At 46.7% G+C, this 16,449-nt stretch overlaps 1 long non-coding RNA gene across 2 annotated transcripts; it reads left to right on the top strand.

The window, feature by feature from the left end:
• The first annotated feature begins 13,529 nt into the window (after nucleotides 1-13,529).
• LOC143908764 (uncharacterized) lies at nucleotides 13,530-16,202 on the top strand. 2 transcript variants are annotated; one of them, XR_013260243.1, is made up of 4 exons: nucleotides 13,530-15,114; nucleotides 15,289-15,548; nucleotides 15,703-15,969; nucleotides 16,064-16,202. It is a non-coding gene; the product is annotated as an uncharacterized LOC143908764 (long non-coding RNA). The 2 variants fall into 2 exon arrangements; XR_013260242.1 differs by having other exon boundaries at nucleotides 15,703-16,103.
• The last annotated feature ends 247 nt before the right edge of the window (nucleotides 16,203-16,449 follow it).

The following is a 16,449-nucleotide window of genomic DNA, read 5'->3' as shown; positions in this document are numbered from 1 at the left end:
AACCGAATGCGTTCCCGACATTTGTAATTATCGCGACCGTCTTATAGAATATAATCCGCCCGCGTCCGCCGCATAAACCGAATGCGTTCCCGACATTTGTAATTATCGCGACCGTCTTATAGAATATAATCCGCCCGCGTCCGCCGCATAAACCGAATGCGCTCCCGACATTTGTAACTATCGCGACCGTCTTATAGAATACAATCCGCCCGCGTCCGCCGCATAAATCAGATGCGCTCCCGAAATTTGTAATTATCGCGACCGTCTTATAGAATATAATCCGCTCGCGTCCGCCGCATACACCGAATGCGTTGTACTTATCGCGGCTGTCTTATAGCATATAATCCGCCCGCGTCCGCCGCATACACCGAATGCGTTGTACTTATCGCGGCTGTCTTATAGCATATAATCCGCCCGCGTCCGCCGCATAAACCGAATGCGTTTCCTGTACTCTGTAATTGAACCACTGTAATAAACCACGTTTCGTATCAAAACTGCCTTCTGTCTCTGGGCCTACCATCGAACTCCTGGTCCGGCGAGCTAGTCCGCGTTCGATAAAAACAGCCAAAAGGCAGGCCGTTACATGGCGCCCGAACAGGGACCGTTTTGATCGTTCCGAGAGACAGAAGACCAGGATACGCAATGGCCAAAGCGTGGATATATAAACTACCGAAAAACGAGCTAATCGAAGAACTCACGCGACGCGAACTCGACGCCGACGGCACGATGGACGAGCTACGGCAACGCCTGAGTGCCCATGCGACCGACCATCCCGAGATGACGCGAACCGACGCCGCGGGGGGCAACGAGACGAAAACGGTGCCTCCGATCGTCATACAGCCGCCGGGATCGCTCCTCGCGCCGACAACGACCGGCCCGCCGTCGGCTCCGGCAACCCCGTACGAAGTTTTTTTTTCGGCGGCAAGCGATCGCCCGGCCGGATTCCCCGGTCAAGTCGTGGATCAAATAAGAAAATGGGGGTGCCATTTTGATGGCAAAGATCCCGTCGCGTTTCTCGAGCGGCTAGAGGAACTTAAAGACGCGTACCAGATTTCCGGCGCACAAATACTGGCGGGGCTTCCGGAGTTACTTAAGGGCGACGCGCTCCTTTGGTACCAAAATAACCGGCACACATGGCAGGGCTGGGAGGACTTCCACGCCGATTTCCGCGAGTATTACCTCCCGCGACGATACCGCGCTCAACTCATTCGCGAAATACAGACGCGAATGCAGCGACCAGACGAACCGTACCGCAAATTTGCCACCGAAATGCTCACCATGATGCGCCGAGCGACCGGGTTCACAGAGGAAGACCGGCTCGACGCGCTCTACGATAATATGCACCCGCGGTACCAGCTCTACATCCGACGCGATTCCGTCACCCGGACGCGCGAGATCCTGCGCCAGGCGGAAGAGTTCGAGCGCATCGAAGAGCGGACTCGCGCGCGACAGCCTGCCGCCCCGCAACCCGCGCTCGCCGCTACCGCATACGACCGACACGAGTGTTGCTGGCGCTGTAAACAGCGCGGGCACACCCGTTTTGATTGCCGCCGGCCACCCAAACGGTTTTGCTCACAATGTGGGCGGGACGGCGTGTTTACGCGTGATTGTCACCCGCCGTCGGGAAATGCCACGCGGGCCGGGGAAGAGGCGGCCGCCCCCCGGTCCTCCGCATAACGTACAAACCGCGTCCGCACCTGAGCGTCCGCGTAGCGGGCCAAACATTCGACGCTCTCTTAGACACCGGGTCCAAGGCCTCCTTCGTGAACGCGAGCACCGCAGAAACATTGGCAGCAAACTTCACAATCACGACAATTACCGGGCGGGTATATCTCGCCGATGGGACGCGCGCAGACATCCCGGGTCTAATTACGTTCCCCGTGACCGTACAAGGACGCATGTTTTGGCACCGGTTCCAAATCATGCCCAAGCTAGACTGCGACATGTTGATAGGCGTAGACCTGTGGGGCAAAATGGACTTCGCCATCCTGCCCCCGCCGCCGCCCAGCGCCGACACGATAGCAGCCACCGTCGGGGGCATTCACGAGGAGGACGCGGCGACCGAGGAGAACCGCCTCCGCCGTTTTCTGGCAGACGAACTCGCGCAGTTCGAAGGGGTGCAGGGCCCCACGGACCGCGGGGAACACATAATCCGCGTAAAAACCGACCGCCCGGTTAAGCAGAGGTATCGACCGCGGAACCCCGCGATGCAGGCGATCATAGACGCAGAAGTCGAAAAAATGCTGCAGGACGGCATCATCGAGCCGTCGCATAGCGCCTGGAGCTCGCCGATCGTGATTGTACGAAAGAAAGACGGCAAACCGCGTTTTTGCATTGATTTCCGCTGGGTTAACAAGCTTACCGAAAAAGACGCGTATCCACTACCGCAAATCACCGCGACGCTAGATAGATTACGGGGGGCTCGGTACCTGTCAACCCTCGATCTAAAAAACGGGTACTGGCAGGTGCCCCTCGCGCCGGAGAGCCGACCCGTAACCGCATTTACGGTCCCCGGCAAAGGGCTGATGCAATTCCGGGTTATGCCATTCGGCTTGCATTCGGCCCCGGCGACTTTTCAGCGCTTGCTCGACTCGATCCTCGGCCCCGAATTATGGCCGCACGTGTTCGTATACTTGGACGACATCGTGATCGCCACTGAAACGTTCGAGGAGCACCTACGCGTTATGCGCGAAGTTTTCCGCCGACTCCGGGCCGCGAAGCTAAGGATTAACCCGGAAAAATGCCGTTTCTGTACCGACCGTATAAAGTATCTCGGCCACATCGTCGACCGCGACGGCATCCGCACCGACCCAGACAAGGTTAGCGCCGTCGCGAACTGGCCCGTGCCCCAGAGCGTACGACACATCCGACAATTTTTAGGGCTCGCGAGCTGGTACCGCCGGTTCATCAAAGACTTCGCCACCCTCGCCGCGCCGCTCACCGCGCTGACACGCAAGCAGGCTCGATGGGCCTGGGGGGAGGCCGAGCAAAACGCGTTCGACACACTCAAACGCACGCTGACCACCGCGCCGGTCCTTGCCTGTCCGGACTTTACGCGGCAATTTCACCTCCAGACGGACGCCAGCACCACGGGTCTGGGAGCCGTACTCACGCAGTACTTTCCGGAGGGCGAGCGTGTCATCGCGTACGCTAGCCGCACATTGAATCACGCCGAGCGAAACTATAGCGCTACCGAACTGGAGTGTCTGGCAGTCGTATGGGGAATTAGGCGGATGCGCGATTACCTCGAGGGGTACCGGTTCACGGTGATCACGGATCACCAATCGTTAAAGTGGCTACAGAAACTAGAGTCGCCGTCCGGCCGATTGGGACGTTGGTCCTTTGAATTGCAGCAGTACGACTTCGACGTTAAATACCGTAAAGGGACACTGAACAAGGTGGCGGACGCGCTGTCGAGGCAATCCGAGCTCCTCAGCGTCACCGCCCCGAAGTGCCCATGGTATACGCGCATGTGGCATGCAGCCGAAACCGCGCCACACGAGGCGCCCGATTTCCGAATAGACCAGGGCCGACTGTGGAAGCACGTGCTCCACAGTCTCGATTTTAAAGATACACCCACAGACGAACAGTGGAAAGAGTGCGTGCCGAAGGATCAACGCCCCGAGATTCTCGCGCGTTACCACGACGCCCCGACCGCCGGCCACTTGGGGATCGCCAAAACAATCGCGCGGATCGCGCAACGATTTTACTGGCCCGGCATGTTCCGCGATATCGCACGGTACGTCCGCGAATGCGCGACCTGCCTCGCACATAAGGTGGCGCAGGAAAAACCAGCCGGCCAGCTGCACCCGACCGCCCTCGAACGACCATGGCAACAGGTCACCATCGACCTCGTCGGTCCGTTGCCACGATCCAACGCCGGGCACATATGGTTGCTCAATATGCAAGACCGTTTTACGAAATGGGTCGAGCTCCGCCCGCTACGACGCGCCACCGCGCCCGCGATCGTAAAGCATATTACCGAAACCATCATCCTCCGACACGGCTGTCCGGAGGAGATTCTTTCGGACAATGGTACGCAACTAAAGTCAAAACAACTCGCGCAACTACTAAACGAGTGCGGTATCCGACAACGTTTCACGCCGGCATACGCACCCCACTGCAATCCCGTAGAAAGAACTAATCGCGTCATTAAAACAATGATAGCGCAGTACGCCAAGAAACATAAAACGTGGGACGAGCACCTGCCAGAACTCCAGTTCGCCTATAACACCGCAACGCACGACGCGACCGGTTACACACCCGCGTTTTTAAATCACGGCCGCGAACTACGCCGCCCCGGGGAAAATGGCCTACCGTCCGCGGCCGGTCCGGCCACACCGGTGCACCGTCGTTTGAACGAGGCGTACGAGCTCGTGCGCGTTCAATTAGCCCGCGCCTTCCAACGCCAGGAAAAACATTACAATCTCCGCCGCCGGGACTGGCGACCGCGAATCGGGGAGTGGGTGTGGAAGCGCGACCGACCCCTGTCTAACAAAGAAGCCGCATTCAACGCGAAGCTCGCTCCAAAATTTATCGGTCCACTCGAAGTTCGTCGCATCATCTCGCCAGTAATAGTCGACCTCCGTAGCCGCCAGGGAAAATGGTACCGTCACGTGCATGTACAGGATCTCAAACGCGCGCCCACCGATACGACACCCGTCGTACACGATCCCGACCTGGAAGGGGAGCCCGCCGACGAAACCGCCGCCGCGACCGTACATTACGAATCCACGCCGACGACGCGCGCGGAAACTGTTAGCGCCGACAAAAATATTATTGTCAGGGACCGTGAATATTATTGTCAACGGGTAAGATCACCGTGGAATATTATTGTCACGCCGAACAAAATAAAGATGGTACGACCTTCCCCCCCGGATAAGCCAGGAAACCTGGCGACGATAGGAAGCGAGCGAACAACGCGGCCACCGATCCGTCAGATCGACTGTCACCATGACGGAAGACACAGCGACGGAGCAAGCTACGGAGCGCAATATCCTGCGAGAGATCGAGGAAATCCTGGGAGAGGACCCCGAGCCGTACGATCCCGCCAACCCCGGGATCGGGCACGGGTGGGCCACCCTATACCGCGGCGATCCCGAGCCCACGCCGCCACCAACGCCGGAGAGACCCGCACCTCCACGGACGTGGCCACGCATCGGCACCATCGTGCAGAGGTCCGACGCAGCCAACCGAGCGAAGCAAGCGTGGCTGACCACGCCGCCGCCACCGCTACCCCGGCGACTGCAACCACGAAATACGGCACCGCTAAGGCCACGACCAGCTCTCAACCCGGCCCGAGTGATGGGCCCGCTGCCACCGCCGCCGATACCGATCATCGTCGCGCCCGGGATTACCGTGGACGTGCCACATTTCGCACGCCACGTCTCCCGCGAATACAAAGCCCGACTCGGGAACAGGCGCTGGCACATCCGATTCAATGGAGATGGGTCAGTCCGATGGATTAAGGAGAAATCCCAGGGCACCACGGGGTAGGTCCAGCCAAGGTCAGCCGACTACCCCGACCGGCCATCAACACATGCCTCAAAGTTCAGGCATACTAAAGGGGGGGGTGATGTAACGATGCACCCCCACACATGCATCGTTCCCGGCGAGGAGCTGCCGGATGCCGCCTGACGATCTCCGTCGGGCGAGGAAAGGGCGCGGTGCGCCCACCTTATTTTTTGAACGAAGGAGCCGCGATCGTGTGCGCGGCGCTCCGCCGCACCGACATCGTCCCGGGTCTCCGACAGACACCGAGGGGAGCCGAGCGCCGCCGAGCGCGAGCGCGCTTGCCGCCGCGCCGATCCCGCTCCGCTCCGCCGGCGGCGCGGCTCACGCGGGAATCGGCCTCCCCTCCCTAGCGTACCACCCGGGCGAGTATAAAATACCGGCGCCGCGACAGATCGACACTCGCAATCCGAGCTTAGCTACCTGTGCTCCGCTACCCTCGGAGACGAGTACCTTTCCGCTTCCTAGGCCAGCTCACGAAACGGGGTACAGCGTTCTGTGCCTCGCTCGAGAGTTCTCGAGCGCTGACCGCCTTCCTACCCGGGACACCCCGTCTGCCACGGTAACCAGGGGTCGAGCGTGCTCGGCCTCTCGACAAGAGTTCTTGCCGCCGGGACAGTCGGACCTCCTCGTCAACCGATCGACCAGCCTAGCCCCTGGCCGTTCGTTTCCATTACCTCCGCGCCGCATAATTAATACCGGATCATATCGCGAGAAAAGAAACCGCGCCGGATAACACACTCGCGCCCGCGCCGCGATTCTCGCGCCGCGGGCCGACCAGCCATTGGCCGGCCTCAAGGCCCGTTCGCACGCGTACCGCATCGCGCCGGTGCGGACCACCTGATTCGCGTTTGCCGCATAAACCGAATGCGTTCCCGACATTTGTAATTATCGCGACCGTCTTATAGAATATAATCCGCCCGCGTCCGCCGCATAAACCGAATGCGTTCCCGACATTTGTAATTATCGCGACCGTCTTATAGAATATAATCCGCCCGCGTCCGCCGCATAAACCGAATGCGTTCCCGACATTTGTAATTATCGCGACCGTCTTATAGAATATAATCCGCCCGCGTCCGCCGCATAAACCGAATGCGCTCCCGACATTTGTAACTATCGCGACCGTCTTATAGAATACAATCCGCCCGCGTCCGCCGCATAAATCAGATGCGCTCCCGAAATTTGTAATTATCGCGACCGTCTTATAGAATATAATCCGCTCGCGTCCGCCGCATACACCGAATGCGTTGTACTTATCGCGGCTGTCTTATAGCATATAATCCGCCCGCGTCCGCCGCATACACCGAATGCGTTGTACTTATCGCGGCTGTCTTATAGCATATAATCCGCCCGCGTCCGCCGCATAAACCGAATGCGTTTCCGTACTCTGTAATTGAACCACTGTAATAAACCACGTTTCGTATCAAAACTGCCTTCTGTCTCTGGGCCTACCATCGAACTCCTGGTCCGGCGAGCTAGTCCGCGTTCGATAAAAACAGCCAAAAGGCAGGCCGTTACAACTTATTTACTTCTCTGTAATTTTCAAGTCAAATAAAAATAATTATAATATGGCAGTTTCAACTACATCTCTTATTTATTGGCAGTTTCGATCACAGTGTATATAAAAAAATATAAAAACAGCTTTGTCACGTATCATATATATATTTGGCTACTGTAACGCAAACTTTGTTTAAGAAGAATTGCTTTACTTCTCTCTTGACTAGAAATTAATTTAAAATATAACATTTTTCAGAATTCTTGTTGTTACGAGTTTTTTAAGCTTTGTCTCACAATGCTGGAAATTGCTCCAAAATCTCAGACGGAGAAAGAACTAATAAATCACATTTGATCAATTCGGCCAATTGACCAATGCGATTGGTCAATTCTTTCTTCGTTCGGAATATCGGAATTATTGCTAACATCGTAGATACAAGGTTTTAAGGATGTTCTCTTTCACATTTCGAAAGCAACACTCCGCGAGAATTTTTGAGGTGGTCTTTGTTTTCGATTTAAAAGTAAGTACAGTGAGAATCTTACTCTTTTCGCTCGTGTTCAGAATGCAACGCCGCCGCGAGAATCTTAAGTTTTGTGTGCAATATGCTAGAAATCGCTTCGATATCTCGGACGGAAGAATAAATAATACATTTGAACAATTTGACTAATTGACCAATGCGGTTGATCAATTCCTTCTCCGTTCGGAATCTCGAAACGATTTCTAGTACCATAGTCACAAGGCTTTAGAAATGTTTGCTTTCATTTTAAAAGCAACACGTTGTGAGACTAATCGTGAATCTAAAGCCTTGTGTCCACGATGTTAAAAATTGTTCCGAGATCTCGTATAGAGAGGGAATTGATCAATCGCATTTGAACAATTTGGTCTATTGATCAATGCGATTGAGGGGCTTTAGATGTTTTCGCTAAAGACAGTTTTGACAACAGTTTTTGTACCATGCAGTGTCATAATAGCCTCGATGTAAATACATTCGAGTGTACTAGCATCGGGACTATAATACGTAAACTCATTTGTAATTTACAAATAAAACAGAAATAATTAAAAAAATTTCTGTTTCAACGACATCTCTTACCTATTGGCAGATTCGACCACAGCGTATATAAAAAATATATATAAAGGTAGTTTTGACGTATCAGTTTATAAAAAATTTATAAAGGCAGAGAGAGAGAGAAAGAAAGAGAGAAATAAAGAAATTTGATTACTGTAACGCAAACTTTGTAATGCCCGTTCTAGACCCGAGGATGATCCTACTTGTGGCTCTAGTGTAGACGGGTAAAAATCTATACTTTATGTATAGTTTATGTCACGTACACTATAGAAAGGATGATGAGCCACAATTAGGATCATCTTTAGATCTAGATCGGGCATTACAAAGTTTGCTTTACAGTAGTCAAATCTCTCTTTCTCTCTCTCACTGTCTGCCTTTATACATTTTTTTATAAACTGATACGTCAAAACTGCCTTTATATATATTTTTTATTCACGCTGTATATAAAAATCTGTCAAAGGTAAAAGATATCGTTGAAACTGCCATTTTTTTATTATTTATATTTTATTTAAGAATTACAAAGAAGTGAATAAGTTTACACATTATAGCTCGAGGCTAGTACACTCGAATGTATTTATATCGAGGCTACTATGGGAGCTTTCCAGCAAGCGACACAAGTTGACACAAGTGTCGTTCTGTCTTTCTTCGCATTCAATGAATAACAAAGACGGAACGACACTTGTGTCAACTTGTGTCGCTTGCTGGAAAGCTCTCAATGACACTGCATGGTGCAAAAACTGTCGTCAAAAACTGTCTTTAGCGAAAACATCTTCTAAGGCCTTGTGTCCACGATATAAATCACTCTGAGCTTTCGGACGAAGAAAGAAGTGACCAATCGCATTGATCAATAGGCCGAATTGTTCAAATGCGATTGATCAATTTCTTCTCTGTACGAGATCTCGAAACGATTTCTAGCATCATAGTCACAAGGCTTCAGATTCTTGCGACGTGTTGCTTTTGAAATGAAAGCAAATATCTCTGTACGCGTACTATAGAAAGGAGGATGAGCCACAAGTAGGATCATTCTCAGGTCTAGAACGAGCATAAGAAGGATTGCTTTACTTCCAGACTAAAAATTAATTTAAAATATAATATTTCTTAGAATTCTTGCTACGAGTTTCTGAAGTATTGTCTCGAAATGCTAGAAATCGCTTTGAAATCTCGGACGGAGAAAGAATTAACAAATCGCATTTGAACAATTCAGCCAATTGACCAATGCGATTTGTCAATACTTTTTCCGTTCAGGGTATCGGAGTTATTGCTAACATGGTAGACACATAAGGTTTTAGAGATGTTCGCTTTTATTTTATAAGCAACACGTCGCGAGATTCTTATTAATGCTATTCGTTCTCATTTTGAAAGCAACACGCCACAAAAAACAGACGATATATTCGATTTTCATTTCAAATGCAACATGCCGCAAGGTTCTTAGTGACGCTGTTCGCTCTCGTTTTGAATGCAACACGCCGCAAGATTTTTAGTGAAGCTGTTCGCTCTCATTTCGAATGCAACACGCCGCAAGATTCTTAGTGACGTTGTTCGCTCTCGTTTCGAAAACAACATTACACGAGACTTTTTGAAATAGTGTTTGCTTCCGTTTTGAAAGCAAACACTATGAAAATTTTGGAGATGATGGTCGCTTTTTTTTCGAAAGCAACACGCCGCGAGAATCTTGAGCCTAGTGTCCATGATGCTAGATATCGCTCTGAGATCTCGGACAGAGAAAGAATTGATCAATCGCATTGGAACAATTCGGCCAACTGAGCAATGCAATTGGTCAATTATTTCTCTGTCCGAGATCTCGAAGCTATTTCTAGCATCGTGAACACAAGGGTTAAGTGACGCTATTAGCTCAAATTTTGAAAGCAACACGCCTTGAGAATCTTAAAAGTGGTTATCACTATCGTTTATCAAGCAAACACTCTGTGAGAGGCTTAGAAGCGCTGTTCGTTCTCGAAAGCAACATATCGCGAGAATCTTAACGTCGAGTTCGCTTTTAATTCGAAAGTAGGACGCCGACAGAATCTTTAAGGTGATGATTGTTCTCTATTACAAGCAACGTGCCGCCAGATTCTTAAGGATTCTTTTTGCTTTCGTTTTGAAAGCAACACATGGCGAGCATCTTAAAATTAGTGATCGTTCTCCTTTGGAAAGCAACACGGTGCGAAAATGTTGAGACAATTCATGTTCTGCGTAAGGGCGATCTATACCTTGTGAGAGATTTAAATAATCTGATCTCAAATGTAGGCAAAAGAAACATTCTGCGAGAAAATGTGATTTCAGAAAAGATGCCATAATTATTATAACACAGAAAAAGAGGATGTAGCAAACTTTATGAGAACTTTGTTTTATGACTACATAATACTATGCATGAAGTGATATATTTCATTACCATAACTTACGTTGTTGTATTTCCTAAAGCTATATGTATTTATAGATGTATTATTTACCAAAATTATTAATTACCCGATTTAAATTAAAGATTTAATAAATTGTGTTTAAAATACTAGCAAGCTAGGCAATGTTACCTAGACTAGCTTTAGGCTTTGAATCAGGCTTACCCAACTTCAGCTCCGGAGCTGCGATACTTCCTCTCTCCATCCTCTCGCGGAGTGTTTCATATTGAAAGAAAGTATTATTTTATTAAAATAAAGCTTTGAAAATAATGTCATTGTCATCGTTTTTCTTCGAAATAATTTTGCGGAGCCGAAGTTGGGCAGGCCTGCTCTAAAAGAACTTTGTAGTAGTAACTTTTAAATAATATAAGTCTTTCCTAGTATTAGATTCAGTACAGTACACATAATGATTATCCCTGCGTTCGTTTTCTCTGTTTTCTCCCGCTGGAACCAAAAATGGTGTAGTTTACGCCACGTACACTATACCATTTTTGGTCCCAGCGGGAGAAAACAGAGAAAACGAACAAAGGATATAAAAGTACCTAATAATTTTATCCAAAGTATGTACATAGTATATACTGTGATTTATTGTATGTACATATGTAGCATGTTCATAGGCCGGTATTCATAGTCCGTTCTTATTTCAAGATCATCTGAAATAATGGGTTAAGATGCAAATATACAGCTCTATGATTGGTCTACAACATCTTAAGACTGTATTTAAGATAGTCTTATATTAGAATGAATGAATATCGGACATATATATAATAACGGAAATAGTTTAAATATATGCAAAAAAGGCATGCTCTTTTTAAAAATATGTGTTAAGAAAAGAAACTTTGTATACGAAATTTCACTATAATGTCTATAATGTTTATTTCATTATAATGTTCACTATAATATTTGTCAAAACTACCTAATATAAACAACTGAAAGCTTATAAACTACAGGTTATACATATAGAATATACATATACATTGCTCTAAAGGTTAAAGGTTGAAAACAAATGTAATAAAGTATATAAAACGAAAAGAAAATATTTTGTTTTTTGATTGACAGTGAGAAATCACATTAGCGAAAAGTAATACTACTGCAAAGAAGAGTCAAGCGCTTTTGGATAAGGTACTTCCCCATCACACTGGGTGTTCACACGAAATATAAGAAAGTACCGAAATTTTATTCAAAGTAGTTTTATTTGCAATAGTGTTACTGTCTATTAAGAAGAAACCATTAAGTTTTTCCTAAATTAAAAGCTAATAAAATACAAGTTTATTATACTTGTTTCTTTTAAAGACGGACGTATTTTCATTTAGAACAAAAAAGATATATGAAAATTCTTGAAGTCTTTCTGTAAAATATTAAAAACTACAAGTTACATAATATAATTTTTTGAAAGACTTCTACTATATTGGAATAAAGTTTTACAATTTAAGTTTCTCAATATTTTATAATATATATGTAATAATATATTGCAAAAAATTATCTAAAAAATATAAGTTACTAATTAGTTAATAATAACTATAGTCGTTTGAAACGGAAATCAAAGTGCAATTTATTTTGTAGAAATGTAATTTTTAATTGAACTAAAATAATTATTATAAACAAAGGAATAAATCACAGTCTCTTATCTATTTTGAAAATTTATTTCTTATATTTATTATCTAAGAGGCTTTGTGTGTTATTCTTTGTTCATAATGATAAGTTTATTTCGGCTATACTTCCAAGGAATAAAATGCATTTTGATTTGTTTGTTTTAGACAACTGTACAAGGCATAATCGTATTTTTTAAATCACTTTTTTGAAATTATTGTTCCATGTACATTGAGGAAATTAAACATAAAATATAGAATAATAAACAAAAATATACAGTTAAAATGCAGAATAATGAATAATGTAAAATATAGAATAGTGGGAAAAACTAATTGTGCTTAGTTATCAACTTTGTTAAAAAAGATTCTCAAAACTTGATTATAGATTTTGTCATTTTAGGTCAAAATACTTTTCTCTCAAGATGAAAAGTGAACACGCCTATTATATTCATTTTTTTTTCTTAAGGGAAAAGTATTTTGATCCAAAATAACAACATTTTTAAACAAGTTTTGGGAATCTTTTTTAACAAAATGTTATTTTTAACAAAGTTAACATTATATTATTATTTTTTGTTTGACTGGTTATATATCCAAATTTTTATTTGTTCAGGTGTACGGTTTTTTAATATTGGATATTTCAGTCTTGCTTCATTGATCTTATTAAAAGATGGTAGTTTTTTATTTAGTCGATAGTATTCTATGGCGGGGTAGGAAATGCAGATAAAACTGCTCTACATTCATCGTTCGTCCATTGAACTTTAATAGTCCTTCTTCTTTTAATTCCAAAAGGAGAAACTGTGTAACAATGCGCCCCAAAACGCATCATTCCCGGCGAGCATCAGCCGGATGCCGCTCGGCCGAACACCCGCCGGGCGAGACAAGGCACGATGTGCCTTTTTTTAAACTAGTCATCTCGCGTATCAGTCCGCAAACGGACTTAGCGCGGCAACCGACTCGGAGCGCCGAGCGGTGCCAAAAACGGCCGAGAGCCACCGAACGCAATCGCGGCGTCGGGGCGCCGTACTTCCCGAACGCTCCACCGCTCCATCCCGGCGCGCGCGATTGCCGCGTATACCCCCGCAACGCCGACACGCCACCGCGGACGTATATAAACCGAGCAATGTTGCTAGGTTTTAGATTCCGCCGTGAGCCAGCAAACCGATCCGACCGATTCCGCAGCTCACGGATCCCGAAATCCCACAGTCGAACAACCAGGAGGTAGAGAGTATTCTCTGCCTCTGCCGAGTGAAGCATCTAGGCGGTTGACTCGAAATCCCATACGAACACCTGTGACACCGGAGTGAACCAGGGTAAGAGAGTTCTTCTCTTAGTCGCCAAGGGTCTTGGCCACCCGGTGCCGCCTCCCGCCTACACGAATCGAGGCGCCAGGAAATAGAGAGTACTTCTCTATCTCTGCTAAGGGTCTTAGCCGCTCGATATCACGCCCAATCGCGATATCCAAACCTGCGATACCGCGTCACCCGCGCCGAAATACCTCAGCGAGCCCGCACGCCCGCCGATCCGCGAAACCCCGCGATCTCCGTGCATCATCGCTTTACTAGGCGTCCGCACGCTCTGTGATACCGGTATTGTAACCGCGTCCGCGACCTATTACACGTATCTTGTAACCGCGTCCGCGACCTATCACACGTATCTTGTAAACCGCGCCCGCGACCCATTACACGTATTCAGCGATTCCGCGATATCTGCATTTCACCGCCATTATAAACCGCGCCCGCGATCTATCACACGTAGCCAGCGACTCCGCGATCGCTGTAATCCGTCGCTATCGTAGCAACGACCGCGATCTTTTGTACATATTCACCGCTCCCGCGAGCATCTCTATGTATTCACGCGTAATTGAATAAATACCTTATTTTGTTTTATTATATTTTAACCGAGTCTTGTGTCTTCCTCCGCGCCTACTCCGAACCCTGACCAGCCGCGAGCTAAATCCGCGCTTTGGAAGCTAGGTTGTTTTAACTGAAATATAATTAAAATATTGTTTTACTTTAGTTTTTTTAAATAATAAATTTATAGAAAAAGTGTCACATATTTGAAAAAAAAAACGGTAAAATAACTTTGAGTGAAATGGAATATAAATCAAGAGACACGGTAGTGTCTCGCGCCAAGTACACGCGGAGCGAGACCGACCGTGACTCTTTTACGCGACGCGACGGGTTGCAAGTACTCGAGATGTTGAGATCTCGATAACGAGTGAACGGATCAATTTCTAAGTAGGCTTGATCAATAGCTTGGGGTCCAATTAGGGGGGGGTTTCTCTCATAATATTCCGCTACGTGCCCTACGAGCGGAGATATTGCGACGCAAAGTCCAAATGTAAAAATTTTTTATTAAGATACGTCGTCGTTGTCGTCGTCCACGTCGACCGCTCTTTATAACATACATGTAACAAACAGAGAACGTCACTTTCACTTTTTCGACACTGGCGGCTAGCGGCGTTAGTATCGCAGTGCAGTGCAGTGTAGACAGTGCGTTCGTTTAGCGCACTGTCAGTCAGTTCCTATTCATCAGTTAACCTATCTTGACCTATCTCGAGAGCACTCGAGAGACACGGTAAGTACGAAGTACGCGTGGAGCGAGACCGACCGTGACTCTTTACGCGACGCGACGATTAATTACTATTATATTTATTTTATTTATTGTTTATTATTACGTTTACGCGTGAGTGTTTATACATACAGGTTATTAACCTATTATATTATTTTTTATTTTTATATTGACGGCAGAGAGCTGAGGATACTGAGATCAAGGAGCCTGTTCACACGAAGCGTTTCTGCCGCGCGATTGCAGCCGCGCGTGAATAACGTTTGCACGAGCCGCACGCGCGTACGCGAAACGGCAGTAACACCGTATAATCGTGCCGGCGATATACTGATTTTGAATTGCTTCGTGCTCTTATCTGGAGATTTCGTATCCCTACATCGTGTTATCATTGCACCGCTGCCGGAACAGAAGGTTCTCTACGCTTGGCAGAAAGTGACGACTGACACGTTCGATCCCGACTTCGTTGATCGCAGAAGAGCTGGACTCGAGGTACGTTTCCGATTTGCACGTATAAAAGTATCGTGCGATGAATGTTGTACCCAATTATAACCTCAAATGAAGTTGTGCTTGTTGCTAGTAACGTTGTCTGTAAAAATTTGCTTGAAAGATATATATATATATATCTTGATATATAATCATATTAACACATTATTTTATTTTTAGACGTAGCTGTTAATGAAAGAGAATTAGATGGTGACTTAATTTTGGGAGATATAGTTCAAGGATTGCCATTTAAAGCTGGTACGCTTGATGGGACTGTCAGTATTTCTGCGCTTTAATGGTTGTGTTATGCAAGCAAAACTTCGCACAATCTTACAAAACGTTTATATCGTTTCTTCTCAACGTTGTATGCATGTATATATATTGACGGCAGGGAGCTGATGCCGAGGAGATCAATCTCGTTTACGCGCGAAGGAATTATTGTAAGTTATTTTATTTGGTTCAACTTATTTTTTATTCTTTTCCAGTTTTAAGAGTTAGAAAAAGATAAAATTGCTTTCTTTTTATTTCATATATACATTTTACATGTAACTTATTTTTTAAGAGAGTTAACTAATCATTATCTGTATTACTTAGGCGGAGTTGTTGGATGCAATGAGCTCTCAATCGCAGTCGGATACTGAAGAGACTAAAAATAAAGGATCTAATTCTACCTACCGGATTGTGAAGGCAATAGAGATTGTGAAACAGGAATTTGACAGGAAGGAAGACGAAGACTGCAGAGGATATATTCAGTAATGATATTATGATACCTCGCGCCAACCCAGTCAGTACGAAAGAAAGGCGGGAGAGTAAGGAGAAGAGCAGAAGAGAGATAGAAGAGAAGGAGAAAGAAAAGATGCAGTACGTATTTGACGTCTTACAAGTTTATGTGCACGTATAACAAGTTTCGTGCTTGACTCGTGAGAATATATTTTTGAGAACATTTCTTTTACAGAGTACTAGTATCTAACTTCACAGAAGATCACGTGGACAGATACGAGATGTACAGACGATCTGCATTTCCAAAAGCAGCTATAAAGAGGTTACGCACCTTATTTTTAGTCGTTATTTACAAAAAAAAATAGCCATTCCATTAAAGAAGTATTATACTAAATATATTTCACAGCGTATACAGGGTGTCAAAAATAAAAGTAACCACTCGAATAGGGGGGGTAGATTGGGTCAAACTGAAAAGAAAAGTCTCGTACCATTTTGCAAAATTCGCAATAGTTAACGAGTTATTAAATAAAACGTCTGAGCGAATGCGCGCACAAGGAGCGATAGAGGCGGGCCTCGGCGGCTGGCTGGGCTGGCACGGTGCCCGGCGCGCGGCGAGCGGTG

Source organism: Temnothorax americanus, unplaced genomic scaffold, assembly GCF_048541705.1.
Source record: "Temnothorax americanus isolate GAGA-0224 unplaced genomic scaffold, ASM4854170v1 Scaffold114, whole genome shotgun sequence".
Lineage (NCBI taxonomy): Eukaryota > Metazoa > Arthropoda > Insecta > Hymenoptera > Formicidae > Temnothorax > Temnothorax americanus.
The sequence above is the reverse complement of the archived record's forward strand: the minus strand, read 5'-3'. Positions and strand labels throughout refer to the sequence as shown.